Source organism: Desmodus rotundus, chromosome 12 (genome assembly GCF_022682495.2).
Source record: "Desmodus rotundus isolate HL8 chromosome 12, HLdesRot8A.1, whole genome shotgun sequence".
Taxonomy (NCBI): domain Eukaryota; kingdom Metazoa; phylum Chordata; class Mammalia; order Chiroptera; family Phyllostomidae; genus Desmodus; species Desmodus rotundus.
This window is the reverse complement of record NC_071398.1, coordinates 97848611-97866261: the sequence shown is the minus strand read 5'-3', so window position 1 is coordinate 97866261 and position 17651 is coordinate 97848611. Positions and strand designations below refer to the sequence as shown.

The window sequence follows — 17651 nt, the reverse complement described above, 5'->3', positions numbered from 1 at the left end:
TCATCTGAAAATCTATTCAAGACGCTCTATGCATCACAGGAATTCAAAAAAAGGTTTTAAAAATCTATCAGTTGTTTCATTATAAAGTCTGTCTTCAGTCAAGCTGATGACTTTCTTTCCCAAGGAAACAAGCCCCACACACTTGCTTCTCATTAAATATTGTCCAGAATACCTGCCCCGCCCACTTTACTGACACTGGGGTTGTTAGAAGACCAAATAAAGCTTTGTTTATTAAGGTGCTTTAGAAAGAAAACTGTAAACTGTCATATAAATGGTAAGTTATGGCCAATATGTCTTCCCTTGTCTATTCTTTTAGTTTATTTCATAGTCAAGTTCATTTTTCAAGGGTCCATTCCATACTCGGCAACCCTATCTCCTTGCCAGCCCTCCCCAATACTCACCCTCTCAAAATGTTTAACCAGTGGGAAAGGTTCTCTCTCTCACACAGGTAAGGATCAGCATATTTGGAAATTCACTAGCATGTAGCTTTCATATTAAGGATCAATGTCTGACAAGATGAATCCTTTGGACAAAATTCTTTAAGAATGTCCTAGGTACAACTCAAGTGTGTGGTCAGTGGGATTAGGGCTGTCAGAGATGAATATGAACGTGTGTCCTTTGCAGACTCTTCCTCTGAGGTTACATATTCCTAATGCCACATACCAACTTCTGAAATCCAAAGCCATCCTCTGCCCAATTGGAAAATGGCCAATTCCTGCTAAACTCAAAGAGGGGGAGGGGCAGAATTCCCCAACTCTGCCATTCTCTCCCTTCAGTGTTGTAAGCGGTGTATTCACACATGAAGTTCTTTGATAAAGGGTTAGGTCAATATTGGGGAAAAAGTGTAACAATGAATGGACAGTGATTAGTTAATAAAAGAAAAAGATGGAAATAGAGAGGATCAAAAAAAAGCCACTTGTCTTGTAAAAGTTTAACAAAATCAACTCACTTTGGGCAATACTTGTGAAGGAAAAAAATAGAAGGCACAAATAAATAATATTAAGAATAGAAAAGGGGACATATCTAGAGAAGCATCTCAGTTTAAAAAGAGAACATCATTAAAACATAAATGCCAACAAATTTGAGGAACTAGTTGAAAGGTACACATTATCAGAAAAATATAACAAAAGTCACTTAGAAGAAATAAAAATTCTGAATAGTATTCTAGTAATAAAGAAATTAAATCCATGGTTAAATTCTTCCTTTAAATAAGGCACCAGGTAAAGACACTTTACAAATAAGTCTATGAAACATTCAAGAAAAAGATCATTTCAATCCCACACAAAACTTTTCAGAGAGATAAAAAGGAAAAATGCCCAACTCATTGCTTGAGGTGAGTTGTATCCAAGCATTCTTGAAGAATTTTGTCAAAAAGATTCATCTTGCCAGATATTGATCCTTAATATAAAAGCTCTAATAATTAAGAAAGTATGTTGGTGCAAGAATAAACACATAGCCCTGTGGAATGAAGTAGAGACCAAAATAAATTCATCTAAATATGGAAACAGAGATGTCGTTGCAGACTAGGAAAGGTCAGACTTTTCAGTAAGATATTGACCTGTTTAGTTATTCATAAGGAAAAAAGAAAGATTTGGTTTCATACTACACACACAATCCATGTAGATTAAGAGAAAAGTTTTATATTTTCAGGAAAAAATAGAACATGTTTATAAATTCAGGAAAAAGAAGGATTGCTTTAAAAAATACAAAATGTGGAAATTATAGGAAAAAAGAAGAATTTGACTAATTTAAAATTAGGACTCAACAACAAAAAAAAAGATCATCAAAAGAAAATACATCCCAGGAGAGGTAAGAGGACAGCTCACGCAGCAGCAGAGGTTATTTATAATACACTACAGACAAACGCTTGAAATCTGGAATATGTGAAGAACTCCTACAAATAAGTCAGAAAAGGACAGACAACCCAATTTTTTAAAGTGGTGAAATACATCAACAGGTATATATCAGAGGAGAAAATAGGGATGGGCCGTAAGCATATTTTTAAGTGATCAATGTCATTAGTACCTAGGGAGATGTATGGGAACACCATAAATGAGAATATTTCACACATGCACATACAAACTAGGAAAAAATGTTGAACAAGTCCAAGTGTTGGTGAGAATGTGGAACAAATGGAAATATAACTTGGTACAACCATCTTAGGAAAGAACTCTACACCATCTAGTTCTGTTGAAGGCTCTCATAGCCTGTGACCTAGCAATTCTTCTCTTAAATCTATATCCTACAGAAACTCTTTAATAGATAAACTAGGAGATAGGCATAAATGTGTTCCGAACAGCAATTTTTTAAAAGCGGTAACTGGAAATCACCCAAATATCAGTCAACCAAAAGTAGAAAGGATGAGTACCTGATGACATGGTTATAAAATGGAATTCCTTACAGCAATGAAAATCGATTAAGCAATGTGTTGATAAGCATTAATTAAAAATAATAGTGAGCCAGAAAAGCAAGTCACAGAGGCTATATACATGATGCCATGTTTGTAAACCTCAACAAAAGCAAAACTGAACATACGTTCAAGGTATGAGCATAAGCGATAAAATTATAAAGAAAAACAATGGAATAACAAACATTTTGAAGTAGGAGGAAGGCAGATGCAATCAGGAGGAGCCTATGGGGGCTTTAATGACATTGACAATATTCTACTGCTTAAGCTTGATGGCGTATACCCTAGTGTTCATGTCGTTACTATTTTTTAAGCCTGCACAAAGTCCATAAATTCAACAGAGGAATGAAGACAGTTACCCGGCAGGTATCATTTTTCATAACCATTTACTTCAAACATCATAAATACAGATAGTTAAAGAGAGAAAAAGCATCAAGAATTGAGGATGTATTAATAGCAAGAGAACCCCATAAACAAGATGACATTCATCTCAGTTCAAGGGAACTTAGTACAGTATCGTGCTCAGAGACTAAATAAACAGAAACATTCCACTCGGAGACCACGGGTGGTGGAGAGGTGACAATCAAAGTGTCACGATTACTTAGACTTCTTGGAGAGCAATTCTGATGCAAAGCCAGGAAGGTATTAGATATGAAGCCAAGACATAAATATCTAAAGAGAGAGCTAAAGAGGACAACTGGACCCAGGAGGTAGAGTGAATGGGCAATGAGTCAGGGTGAAGTAAACAAAGCCTTAATTCCAGGAGAAGCAGACAGGATAAAAGGGAGTTTGGGGGCTCTTCCAGTGGGAAAGCGGCATGGAACGCTGCTGCCCTTTAAGAGTCCACCACAAACATTTCTACTCATAAGGGATCAGATTTTATGTTTATGTGGACCAGGAGTGTATAAAATATGTTCTCAAGATGGCCTTTTATAGGGATGAAGTAAATGGACTAACGAGTGATATGTGAGCTTCCTCCTCCAGAAGGAGTAAGATGATCCTTTGTAAAGTTTTAAAGGACAGCAGAGAGGCACTTGTTAAATGACCAAAGAAGAAAAAAACGCCCGAGTCGCAGTCAGAATGCCTACATTTAATGTTTATTTTCAAACAACTATATAACTGGGTGTGAAGCCTGGTGGAGACACTGAACAGACACGTGACCTTGAGAAGTCACGGCTTTTTTCTGGGCTCAGATTTTCTCATCTGTAAAAGAGAGAGGTGGGCCTCCTCGGCTTTCTTCATTTTCGAAGACTCATAAATTCAGTAATTTCATTCTAATTGAGGTTTCTCTGTTCGGATCATTCTTGAGAAGCTAAAAGAGAAAAATGTTCACCAAGACTTTTACTTCCCCAAATTTTCCGCCCCCTGGTTTGGCTTGGAGGAACCTGCTCTCTGCAGGGGAGCTGTGTTCTGGCGGCTCGCCTGGCAATCACCTTCTCTCTCTGAAGTCCTGTCTACCTCCACACCACCGCTGGGCACTGGGCACTGTGTTTCTAACATATATTTGTAGGACTGGCGCACTGTGGACTGGCCCTTCGTTTAGAGAGCCCCTTGCAAAGTTATGGGTAGTAGAGGCCTTTTGGTTTCAGTAAAGAATGCCTTTAAGTGAGAATACCACTTTTTTTTTTTTTTACTTTTTCAACACATGGAAGTTTTGTTTTTATGGCCTTCAAAAATGAAACAATTTTTTGTCTTAAAAGCAAATATTTCTCCTGCTCTTAAAAGACTAGCATTTGCAAACCAATATATACTGGCAAATAATGTGGGAAATCGACATGCAGAACACTTAGTAATGATTGAATACATAAAGCATTTTTCTTCTGTTCTTATGTGACAGCTGGATGAGTTTCAACTTCCTGCTCACTGCACAGGCTCCACGCTTCCAATTCTGGGATTTTTCCTTTTTTTCCTTCTCCCTGCCTCCCCATCCCCTTCTTGCCTCCTCCTTCCTCTTTGGGAAAACACAAATGGTTTTGATTACATAATAGCTGCAAACTTTATATCTCCCACTTCAGTTCTTACACATCATAAACAGAAGAGTGAACTTCAGACTCCATTAAGGCAAAGGTTGGTCTGGATTGTTGGGAGGCCTTTCACGTTGGTATGGTTAAAAAAAAAAAAAGTTTCTGTAGGAAAAGGGAATGCATTGGGGTTTGGCTAGAAACCATGCTTTGACGACCAAGCGTTCATCCTAAAGAGCAGCAAGAGCCCAGTTCCAGTCAAGGCAAGAGTGAAGGCTGGAGCCCAGGGCCAGCACAGGCCCTGCAGGATTCACGCAGCCCAACAGGAGTTTTAGCACGTGAGCACCAACGCACAGCACCGCGTTAAGCAAGAAGAGTCACAGCCTGCACGAAGACACTGTGCAGTGTGCACGCCCTGATCTGGAGGAGAGAGAACTCCTACAAATGGAGCTCTGCTATTGTCATTGCACTCAGGCAGACCGATTCGAGATGAAAAGAGCAAGGCAGCACTTTCTATTCCACGATGTACAGGTATCTATGGAGCACAAACTACGTAACGAGGTGCTGTTCTTCACTCTTGGGCTACCTCAATGAACCAAACAGACGAGTTTCTCTCCTGGAAGTGAGAGAGGGACTTTTAAGAAGCAATATGCATTAGATTCCACATGCAAGTGATATCGTATGGCATTTGTCTTTCACTGACTGGCTCATTTCACTCAGCATAATATTCTCCAGGTTCATCCATACTGTTACGAAAGGTAAGAGTTCCTTCTTTATGACTGCCATGTAGTATTCCACTGTATAAATGTGCCACAGCACTTTTATCCACTCATTTACTGATGGGCACTTAGGCTGTTTCTAGATCTTGGCTATTGTAAATAACTCAAAATAAACTAACGAACAAAATAAAAATAGAAGCACAGCTACATGGAACAGACTGATAGCTACTGGAGAGATGGGGGTAGAACTGAATCAAAGAAGGTGGGGGGAGTAGCCAAAGAGCATATATGCATGACCCATGGACACAGATGTGATATGGGGGTTGCCTGAGGGTCGGTGAGGGGAGGGGCTGGGTAAAACGGGCAAAGGGAGGAAAAAGCAGGGACAGCTGTAACAGCATAAACAATAAAAGAAAATGTAAAAAAGGAAATATGAAGCAGTGTGAATAGGTGTGTCAGATAGTCTTTTAGAAGATGAGTATTGGGGAACGAGAGAACAGGAGGAACTGTATGGGGATGCTGGCTGGGGTAGAAAGTGGTGATTGTAAATAGCCTGGCCAGTGAGGCTCTGTTTAACAAAAGGACATGTCATCAAAGACCATTTTGAGTCTTGGGAGAAGGAAGCTAGTGATGTTTCCATATTTGAAAAAATAGTATTCTGAGTAATGACCTGTTCTGCCAATTTCCTTGCTAAATTTTTATTCTGTTGGTGTTGTTACTTTTTTCCCTTAACTTGTTTATTTATTTTTTATTGGTTTGTCACCTTTATTTTTTTTATTATTGTTCAATTACTGTTGTCCCCATTTCCCCCCATTCCTCTTCCCTGCCTTACTCACCCCCAAACTTTCACTTTCAATCCTCCCCCCCAACCCTGTTGTCTTTGTCCATGGGTCCTTTATACATATTCCTTGACTTGACCCTTCCCCTTCTTCCTGGTGATGTGACTCTAAATGATTATCTTTATACCTTCTGAGTACATTTAATTCAGTATAATATAATAATTTTATTGAGCCCCTACTATGCAACAGGAAGGGCTTTAGGAGCTGGGGACACATCGCCAAGGAGGCAGGGAGGATCTCTGTGCTCATGTGAGACAGGAAAGGCAAACACACAAGAACAAGATTCCGGATATGGTCAGGGGTTTACAGGCATAAATCAGCCAACAGCAGATGGGTGAAGAGGGGGTCCTCAGATAGTGGACAGGAGAAGGGCTTCCTCAGCACAAAGAACTGAAAAGTGCAAAATCTCTGCAGAGAAGATGCCACTGACCTGTTACGAGAACAGCAGGAAGGCCAGTGTGGCTATGCCAAGAAGAAGAGAGGCAAGAGATGACATCAGAAAAGTAGACACTGTTATTATGGGTTGAACCGTGTCCCCCAGGGGACGCTGCAGTCCTCACCTCCAGTGCATGTGAAAGTGTGATTTGGACATAAGATTTTTTGCAGATGATCGAGTTAGCATGAGGTCGTTAGTATGGGCTCTAAGCCAATATACCTGTGTCTTTACAGAAAGGGGAACTGCGGACGTTGAGACAGACACAAACAGGGAGAACCCCGCCTGAAGATGAAGGCAGTGTTGGGATAATGCCTCTCCAAGCCAGAACACCCACGATCACCAGCAAACCACCAGAAGCGGGGAGAGGGGCATAGACTCTCCCTCCCAGCCATCCACAGTAATCAACCCTGCTGACGTCTTGATTTTAGACTTAAGTCTCCAGAGCCAAGAGGCAATAAATTTCTGTTGGTTCAGACTGGTTGGTTAAGCCGCCAGTCTGCGGTACTTCAGTATAGTTGCCCTAGAAAACTAATACAGGCACAGGCAGATGCCCTAGATACTTAGATTTTAGTCTCATGCACGGAGAAGATTCTGAAAGGCTGTGGGCATGATCTGCCGAACATCTTTAAAAAGGTCATACTGACGTTGCCAAATGGTCATGGCACTACAACCAAGGAGAGCTGGAGGTCTTCCCCCAAAGAAGCTCAATAGAACTTTGCACCATTACAGAAGCAACCATCATAGATAGAATATTTTTCTCAATTTTTGAGTGTTAACATTTAGCATTCTTGATTTTTAAAAACAAGTCTTTGGATCCATTTTTTAAAAAACTACAAACATATATTTTAGGGTAAAAAGAAATCCCTTTTGCAGGAAAAGACGTTTGGAATGTGTGGGTTTGCTTATGTTTCTATGTTGTTTACTAGCAGAAATGTAGGCTGAGTCAAAGCTTTCATTTATTGGCTGAGTAAACTTCATTAAAAAATAAAAACAAGACTTTAATTCACATATTTAAACATGTTTATAAATGCATCTAGATGTATACATATGACATATAAATATAGGTATATATGCCTGTGCATATACATATCCATAAAGAGTATATTATTTTCATACTCAATGCCTTTTCCTGGATACAGTCCTAAATTTTGGATCTATAAACAATGTTAACCATTTAAGTCTTATAAGTAAGCACCAATTTTGATGATCATTGAAATAGATAAACCATCTGCTCTGGACAAAAGTGAGTTCTTAGTTTTGATAAAGACTAGGGGAAAAATACTGTGGTCCTAAGTCAGCTAGTTTCTTAAAATGTTCTGCTAGACTTTTTCTTCTAAAGGTTTGACTACTTTATACATTTTTTGAACAAAACACAGTTTATGGGCAATTCTACAGAACAAATCACCAAGTTTCTACAAGAAATAAATGGCAAGAAAAATAAGAAAGAGAATCAGAAGGAACCCAAAGTTTCAAAGAGCTATAGGAGACATGGCCACTAAAAATGTGTGAACCTTGTTTGAATTTTGATTCAGACAAACCAACTGTAAGAAAAGAAAAAAAAAAGGCTAAACTGTTTTTAAGTCATTTAACTATATTCCAGAAGAAAGCTCAGGAATATTTACAGGAATACAAAAATATCCAGTACCCCTTAACATAAAATTCAAGATGCCTGGCCCCAATCAAAAATTACCCTGCATGTAAAGAAGCAGGAAAATACAATCTATAATGAGGAGAGAAAGCAATCTAATGACATTGACACAGAACTGACACAGATGTTTGAATTAGCAGACAAGGATATAAAAATGGTTATTGTAACTGTATCCCATATGTTCAAAAGTTATGTAGAAACATAAAAGAAATTTTTAAAAATGAATCAAACTTCTTGTGATCAGAACAAAAAAGTCTGAGATGAAAAAAAGTGCATGGGATTAAGAGCAGAGAGGATCTTGCAGAAAGAAAGATAAGTGAACTTGAAAATAAAGCAATAGAAACTACCCAAGATAAAGCACAGTTAGAAAACAGGACATAAAAAATAAATAAAAAGCATCAGTGGGTTGTGGGACACTTTCAATCAGCCTAAAGAGATGTTCAGGAGACAGAAAACGTACTTGAAGAAATAATGGCCATTTTAAAATTTTGATGAAAACTATAAACCCAAAGATCCAAGAAACTCAATTCCAAGCACAAGATATATAAAGAAAACTACACCCACAAATTCCAATCACAATCTTTATGGAAATATTTTAAACTATGAATTCAATATCTTTATTAGATTTGGGGCTATTCAGATTATCTATTTCTTCTTGAGCAACCTTTGGTAGTTTCTGTCTTTCAAGGAATTGGTCTACTTCATTTAAGTTGTTCATCTGGTGAATTCTACCAAGCATTAAAGGAAGAAATGATACCAATTCTGCACAAGCTCTTTCAGAAAACTGAAGAGGAGAGAATACTTCCCAAATTATTATTTGGTGCCAGTGTTACTCAAATACCAAACCAGAAAAAGACCAATTATATATGAGCAAAGATGCAAAAATTCTAAAGAGGTTTTATCCAAGCAAATGAAACACCACACACACACACACACAAAATAAAATATCATTAAGAAGCAGAGCTTGTTCCATGAATGCAAAATGGTTTAACATATAAAATCAATTAGTGTAATTCACCATATTAAACTATTTTAAAAAAACATATGATCATCTCAATAGATGCAGGAAAAGCATTTGACAAAATCCATACCTATTCCTGATCAAAACTCTCAGTAAACTAGTAATAGAAGGGAAATCCCTCAACTTGATGAAGGGCCTCTATGAAAGAACTGTGCCTAACATCATCCTTAGTGGTAAAAGACTAAGTGTTTTACTCCGATGTTTATGAAAAAAAATTCTTGTTCTACCACTCCTATTCATCATTATATTGGAGGTTCTAGCCAGTAAAACATGGTAAGAAACATAAACAAATGGTAGCCAAATTAGAGGAACTGGAATTGCTGGTGGATATGCAAAATTTGGAAATATTTTAGTAGGCAGTTTGGCAGCTTGTTAAAAAGTTAAACATATACCTACCATTGTTCAGCCATTCCACTCATACATACAAGATCAATAAAAAAAATTCTATTTTTATGTACTAGAAACAATTAGAAATTAATATTTTAAAAAATATATCTCATAATAGCATAAGAAAATATAAATTCCTTAGAAATAAAACTGATAAAAGATTTACAAAACCTATATACTAAAAACTATAAAACACTGCTGAGAGAAATGAAACATGATCCAAATGAATGAACAGATTTGGTGTGTTTGTGGGTAGAGATATTCAATATAGGTAAGAGTAAATTCCCCCCAAATTGGTCTATAGATTCAACTGATTCAGAATCCTATCAGACTTCTCTTAAGGAAACTAGCAAGTTAATTGTAAAATTCATATGGAATTGCAAAGAACATAAAATAATCAATATATCTTTAGAAGATAAGAATAGTCTTTAAACCAAAAACATTTTATAGCTAATTAATCATGACAATGTGGTCATGATTGGCATAAGATAGAAACACAGATTAATGGAAAAGAATGGAGTCCAGAAATAGACCCATGCATATATAGACAACTGATTTTCTACAAAGATGCCAAGGCAGATCTGGGGAGAAAAGGTACTATTCAACAATTGGTGCAGAACAATCGGATACCCAAACACAAAGCATGCATGTGGTCCACAGCTTTTACCATATGTACAAACTCAAAAAGAATCATAGATCTAAATGTAAATCCTAAAACCATAGAACTCTGAAGAAAAAAATTTCTGAGATAGGACATCAAAAGCATAATCCATCAAACAAACAAAAAAATTGATAAATTATACTTCATTAGAATGAAATAGTTCTGCTCTTTGAAGGACACTATTAAGAACTTAAAAGGACAAGCCATGGCCTAGGAGAAAATATTTGCAAATCATAAATCTCAGAAAGAACTTGTATCCAGAATCTGTAAAGTACACTTAAAACTCAATAATAAGAAAACAAACAACTCAATAAAAAATTAGCAAAAGATTCAAACACTTCACTAATATACATGTATACATGTATATACATATATACATATGTGCACATATATACATATATGCATGTATATACATATATGCACATATATACGGCAAATAAGCATATGAAAAGATCAACATCCTTAGTTATCAGGGAAATGCAAATGAACACCATATCACTACACATTTTAGAATGACTAAAACTGAACAAATGACCATGCCAAGGATAGGTGAAGACGTGGAGGAACTGGAATTGCTGGTGGATATGCAAAATTTGGGAACATTTTAGTAGACAGTTTGGCCATGTGTTAAAAAGTTAAACACACATCTACCATTATTCAGCCACTCCATTCCTAGGTAGAAATTAAAGTGTATAGAATAGGGCAAAAGGTAGGTTTACAGTTGGGAGTATGTGAAACACAGAGATTATTCTTGTATTATTATTTGTTGTATATTTCCCATAGGAACAACTGTAAACCTACTTTTGCCCCACCCTGAATAGACAGAGAGACTTGTCCGCAAATATGCATAGAAGTTTTATTTGTAATAATCAAAACTAGGAAACAACCCAAATGCCCATCGACAGGCAAATGGACAAACAACGTACGTTATAGCCAGACAATGGAATACTGCTCAGAAATATAAAGGAATGAATTACTGATAAATGCAAGAATGAAAAATGAATCTCAGAATGACTATGCTGAGTGAAAGAAGCCAGATAATAAGAAGAGCATGTGTTGTATAATTCCATTGTTTAAAACTTAAAAAAATCCAAACCAATCTATAGTAATAGGGAAAAAAAACCACTGGGGGAAGGGGAAAAAGGGAGGAGGAAGGACTTCCAAGGGTGAGTGGACATTTTTGTGGCTGATTGATAAGGTTGATTAATGTCAAAACCCATCAAATTTTACACTTTAAATACATGCAATTGATTGATTGTCAATTATATCAGAGTAAAACTATTAACACTATCACCTAATTCTTTCAATTCTGTTACCTGCACTTTTCCCTGTCTCAATTGATCCTTAATTAAACCTTTGTGTCATTTCCTAATTTCTCTCAGAGAATTACTTTTTCTTTGAAATTCTAGAAAAGAATGACCCTAGCTCACAAAGGCCTGAGGAATGTTACCAGTACTCCTTAGCTGTTAAGACTATTTCTATCATTTAGCTTTTATGTTTCATTATTTTCATATCAGGCTAAACAATGAATATAAATCAATCACTATAAAAATTATGGTGGGAATATAACTTTCTAGGAGCATAAGAGTCACCAAATTATACCAACTATGTGCCTGGAAGACGAGAAAGATGCTTTCTACATATTATTTTCACTCACTCATTTATTTTTTCAAAGAAGGGATAATTGTTGAGTCTCTACTATATTCCAAACCCTGTGATGATTATTTGAGTGCCTACTACATAATATTTAGTCTTTAATAAAAATTCTTGCCCTGGCTGGTGTAGCTCAGTGGACTGAGTGCTGGACTGTGAACCAAAGAATTGCTGGTTCGATTCCCAGTCAGGGAACATGTCTGGATTGCAGGCCAGGTCCCCAGTGGGGGGCACTTGAGAGGCAACCACACATTGATGTTTCTCTCCCTTTCTTTCTTCCTCATTTCCCCTCTCTCTAAAAAATTAATAAATTACAAAAATTCTTTCATATAGCTATTTATTATCATCAATTAGCAGATTAGCAAAGTGAGGGTCAGGATGTTAAATACTTGCCCAATTTTACTTATCTAGGACACACAAAAAAATTGGAAAAGTGATTTTTTTCCCTGTACAAATATAAAATTAAAAAATTTCTTCCTACTAGTCATGGACATGTCTTTCTCTGGTTTTGGAGAAATGAGCATGTGCCAATTACATATTCAGGCACACATACACAGTTTTTGAAAGACCTTTGCAATATTCTTTTTAGTTCTGACTCCTCATTCCCAGGTACATTTTCATTCGTGTCATACAGTAGTTTCAAAGTTTTTCTAGCTTCAAACCCTCTCCTGTGAGGTGAGGAGCCCAAGAATATAGAGGAGATTGGTTAGCAAATGTCAATAATGTACTTCAAAGGGGCTGGGATATATGAATTGAAAGTTGTTATTCTTCCTGTAATAGAAGAATTGGTCGAAATGTTAAATTTCCTTTAGTGAAAAGTTTTAATACCTTTCCTTGGTAAAATGGGTGACTGCCAAAGAAATCTAAACAACCAGTGGCTCGGTGGACGGTAAGGGTTTCTGCAATAACACCTGAACAGCAGGGGGTGCAGGTAGTTTTCAAAGTAAAATAGGGTTGAAAGCAAAGGGTCATGCACCTTGCAGTAAGGTGAAACATCAGTTATGCCCCATGGGTTGTTCAAAGAGGCACAGCAGATGTAAAGAAGGGGAAGCTGGAAGGAAGCCACAGAACACATGCCTTCGTTTCATTCATGGAGCACAGAGCAGATGGCCCCTTACTTTGATGAATGATCAGAAGGGAAGCCCATGGATGCATAGAGAATAGGAGCATACAAAAGGCTTTTAGGGACCATGTGTCAAGGAGAGCTCCAGATGGGGTGGTTAGCTCCCTCTTCTCACCCTCAGATCAAAATTCAGCAAGAAATTGTAGCTGGGAAGGAGGGTCAGTAAAGACACAGATGGGAAAATGGTAGATGGTAAGGGATGAACGTCCTCCTCTTCATCAAGCTTCCGGTGCTGGCACACAGATCTAATTCTTCCTGTTCTCTCTGTCCCTGCCATTTCTTTTCTCTGAAAATCCCTGCTTTCTGTACATGCTGAAACTAGCTGTCCTGCAGGACTCTGCTCAAATTCCATCTCTTCAGTTTTCCTAGTCCACAGTAAGTTTTTCTTAATTCCCAAATTACTCAGTTTATATTAGCCATTGTTTCTTTAATTAATCATACATGCAGTATATGATATTGTTTTTTATAAATAAAGAAACATCTGGTTTTAAGTAACTTGAGGTCTAAGGTCATTTTTAAATTCATTAAACTTCTGCCTTGAATACAGCAGATGTTATTATATTCTTTGTGCCAATCAAGGTCATGATGTAGATATCGTTGCATTTGGTATAAAAAAAATCTGATCTTTAGCTCCTGAAATCATGTTGAAATTTGAGAAACACTGCCCTTTGAGAGAAGCCATATGGAGAGCTAGGACTATTTGGAAATTATCACAATATCTATAGCAAGTATATTTCATGTCCAATTGGCAAGGACCCATACAAATAAGAGAGCATCTTTGAATAGGATGCTGAAAACAAAGAGCTCCAAACTGGGGGCCATTGGCAGTTCTTGGCCCTCATATTACTCTTGATGATGTCCTTCTGCTCATTAAGAATTTGGGGGTTGCTAGTGACAGAAATCAACTCTAACTGGCTTGTGTAATAGGAGAATTCCTTCATTCACAAAGCTCTGGAGCAAACTTGAGCAAGTCAGAGAACTGGCCAAATGCCTCAGGGTCTATAACCAGAAATCAAAGCCACAGATTCTCCTGTCTGACAGTTGCCTCTGCTTGGCTTCATTCACCAAGTGCATTCTCTCCACGCATCTGCTAGCAACCCCAGGTACACACCCTCCAGTCCTGGAAACCTCAGAGAACAGACTAGGCCTAGGGAAGGACTAAGACTGACGTTTCTTAGATCATGCACCTTCCCTTCATCCAATCACTGCAACCAATGAGATGTAGACCTGGACTAACCACCTGTTCACCCTGTGGCGAGGGGACAAGGTTTGTTACAGGAGAGGAGAAACAGAAAGCTTATTGTTCCAACAAAAATAGTATCTTTCACAGGCTAGTATGAGTGTGGAGTTTGTTTACCAAAATGTCTTTATCAAAATGCCCTCTTTTGAGCTAGGCTGGGGACATTGTATTGTTCACTTCTAGATGTTCATTTCTATTTTGATGGCTAGCAAATATCCATCCCAAGATTCTGTGAGCTAAGTGAGTCTCTAGGTTGTCTGGGAACCTCTAGAATGCAAGTCTATTAAGGAAGAAGAGGTGATTCTATTAGTGATTCCTGACCACAGTGGTTATCAGGATGGCTCCAGGAAGAAATATATTTCCTTACCTTGAAGCTGCCGAAAGTTCTATAGAACCAACACGCAGGTCCCAGGAAGAGCATTATGGGAACAAGTATCATGGGGGCTTCATTCCTCTCGAACTGTCACGCCAATGTCATGTCTGCTAGAGAAAATGTGAAGGGAAATGAAAAGCGGTCTTACTTCTTTGTTCTCATTCTCTGAAAAAAAATAAATGTTTTTGTCAGCATCACATTAAAAGATAGCCAAAATTCTGGAGAAAGTATAAATTGCTTCAAACATATTAAGATAGTTCTGTTCATAAAATTTATTTTTGCAAAGATTAAAAAACCATGCCAAACTGATTGAAGACCCTTGTTGAGAACATTAAAACATTTATGGTGCAGCACTGTAATTTTGTATCTGAAAAAATAAGCATTTGACCATGTTAGTTTCTAGGCATATACAAATGTCACTGGAGACACAATGAAGAAGTTCTGTTTTGCATTCCGTCGGAGGCTCATTTTCTGCTTTGGAGAAGCACCCTAGCTATACTGTACAGCCCGTCCACTGGCTGTTACTTGGCTTCTTGGATAGGAACCTCCAGCTCGAACTAAAGCATTCCATCTTTAAGCATGCTGTAAGCAAACTCTGTCAGCTGAGATAGTTTCCTCACTGTTAAACACATGTTCAAAGCAAAAAAAAGAAAAAAGAGAAAATGAATTGTTACGGACTCTTATCTCAATGGGTTTCCTAAGAACAGATTACTTTGAGCTTCTGCCTTCCTGCTTTGGGGTCCCCTTTTAGGCTTATCTCCCTGACCCTCTTTATTCTCACAGTAACCCAGAGCTTTCCAAGATTTCTATTTAGAGTTTTCAACTTTGTTAGTTTCTAAGAAAGTTTAAAAGTCTACCCACCACCTGCATCTTTTCCCTCTGGGTCTGTGCATCAGGAGGCAGATGTAGTGTTAAATAACTACCCCATTTATCAAATTATGATCCATCCCTGGGCCTCTCTGGCACTCTAAATCACAGTCTACAATAGGCCACATATAAATGGCCACATTTTTATTCATTAGTCAAGATTAATGAAAGAAATGTCTCATTTAAGAAAAGTAGTCATACCTAACAGCCTCAAGAAGCAGAAGTCATGACTGAATACTAATTATAGAAAGATTGAAAGGGGTTATTATCCTTAGGCATTGATTTTTTTCTTAAATCCCAAAATTCCATGGAGTGTTCTCTAAATTATTCAAAATCCCTTTTAAGGAAGCAAATCTCAAATGAGCTATTTCTGTACTCTTTTCTCATTCCTTCACTGGAAAAAAAAAAACAAAAACATGTATTTTTCTCATTATGTGAATAAAACTCCCTCAGGAGTATATTCTCCCTCCTTTTATTGAAATATACATAAATCATCATGTACAACTTTATCAATATTCTCAAAGTAAACACGCTCCTAGTGGGGAACCAGATCCAAAACAAGAAAGCATCGCAACCCGTAAAAATGTCTTGTGCTTCTTTCCAGTTACCATACTCCCTGCCATGGGGAACAACGCTCTGAGTTCTCACATCATATGTATTTTGGCCTTTTTTGGAAATGTATATCCCTGTCCAATATATACTCTTTGTGTCTTGCTTCTTTCACTCAACATAATGTTGAGATTCACCCATGTTGATTCATGTAACTGTGGTTTGATTAGTGTCGTTGCTACTTAGTACTTCTCACATACATAGAACATAATTTATTTATCCATTCTGTTATTGATGGACATTTGGCTTTCGTTTTCAGTTTTGGCTTGAATAGTTCTATGGTATTTCTTCCTGCATTCCCATGCTTCCATCTAGGATCATTTCTCTTCTGCATGAAGAACTCCCATTAAAATTACTGTTAGTGAAGTTCTGCTGCTGATGAAGAATCTTGGTATTTAAATGTCTTTATTTTACCTGAACTTTGAAAGAATTTTACCAGGTACAGAATTTAAGGTAGGAAACTCTTTTCTTTCAGCTATTTGAATATGATTTCCATTATTTTCCAGCTTCCATCATTTTGATTGTGAAGTTAGTTGCTTTCTTACAGTTTCTTTGAAATCAAAGTCCATTTTTTTCTTGCAGCATGAAGATTTTTCTCCTTCTCTTTGGTTTTCAATGGCTTTATTATGATTTTTCCATGGTGTCATTTTCTTTATATTTTCCTACTTCATATCCATAATACTTCTTGAATTTATGGCTGAATGTTTTTCAGTAGTTTTAAAAAATTATCAGCATTATCTATTCAAATACTGCTTCTGTCTCATTCTCTCTTTCTTCTTCTAGGACCACACTTACAGATTTGTTATTATTTTTTTTGGTCTAATTTTATTTTTTTTAACTTTTTTTATTATCATTCAAGTACAGTTGTCTCCTTTCTCCCCATACCCCACTACTCCCCCCACCTCAGCCATCCCCACTTCCCACCCTTGATCCCACCCCACTTTGGCTTTGTCCATGTGTCCCCTAATTCTTTATATGTCCTATGTCCGATATCCTCTGTACTCTCCTTTGTCTCTATTTTATTCTGGATACTTTTTACTGTCTTATCTTTCAAATCACTAATTATATCTTGGCTATGTCTAATCTGCTCTTAAACCTATCCACTGATTTTTAGAAATTAGTTATCAGAGTTTTTATTTTAAAATTCCAATTCATTTATTTTTACAGATTCCAGTTCTATGCTGATACTTTTCACCTGGTCCTATGTTTTCTTGAAACTATTAACCATAATTTTAAATTTGGAAATACCTCATGGGAAAGGCAGCTCCAAATGCCCGGCTCATATCTTTGTTCTATTATTTTGAAGTTATTGGTGCCTTACACCTCTCCAATGCCATCAAATTTCTTAAAATTTAGAGTTTTAAGTTATAGTTGGAGTGTTAGTCAGATAGAATCTAATCTATCACAGCTGGAAGTGAAAGTTAACACTCCTCTATAGTTTATTGTTTTAATATCTATCTTATCTAGATTGAATTGAGCAGTTTTAATAATATTAACTCATTAACAGTAAGGAATGACAAGATTCAAATTAATACTTAGAAATATACTTAAGGAAAAAAATATTTTAAAAGCAACACTAAACATATGTGAATTCTTATTCAGACTGCTAATGGGCTTTCTTCCCACACCTCACTCTTTTAAGTGATGCGATGATGAACATCTATGGATATATACTTTTGTGTCATGATTTCCTGAGTAAACGTCTAA

The 17651-nt window shown here is 37.0% G+C and overlaps 1 long non-coding RNA gene across 1 annotated transcript in view; it reads right to left on the bottom strand.

The window, feature by feature from the left end:
• Positions 1 to 17651, bottom strand: part of LOC123478397 (uncharacterized) — an 81236-nt gene that overhangs the window by 13595 nt on the left and 49990 nt on the right. The window contains exon 3 of the long non-coding RNA XR_006653602.2: positions 14463 to 14575. This is a non-coding gene — a long non-coding RNA (uncharacterized lncRNA). The remainder of the gene's footprint in view (positions 1 to 14462; positions 14576 to 17651) is intronic.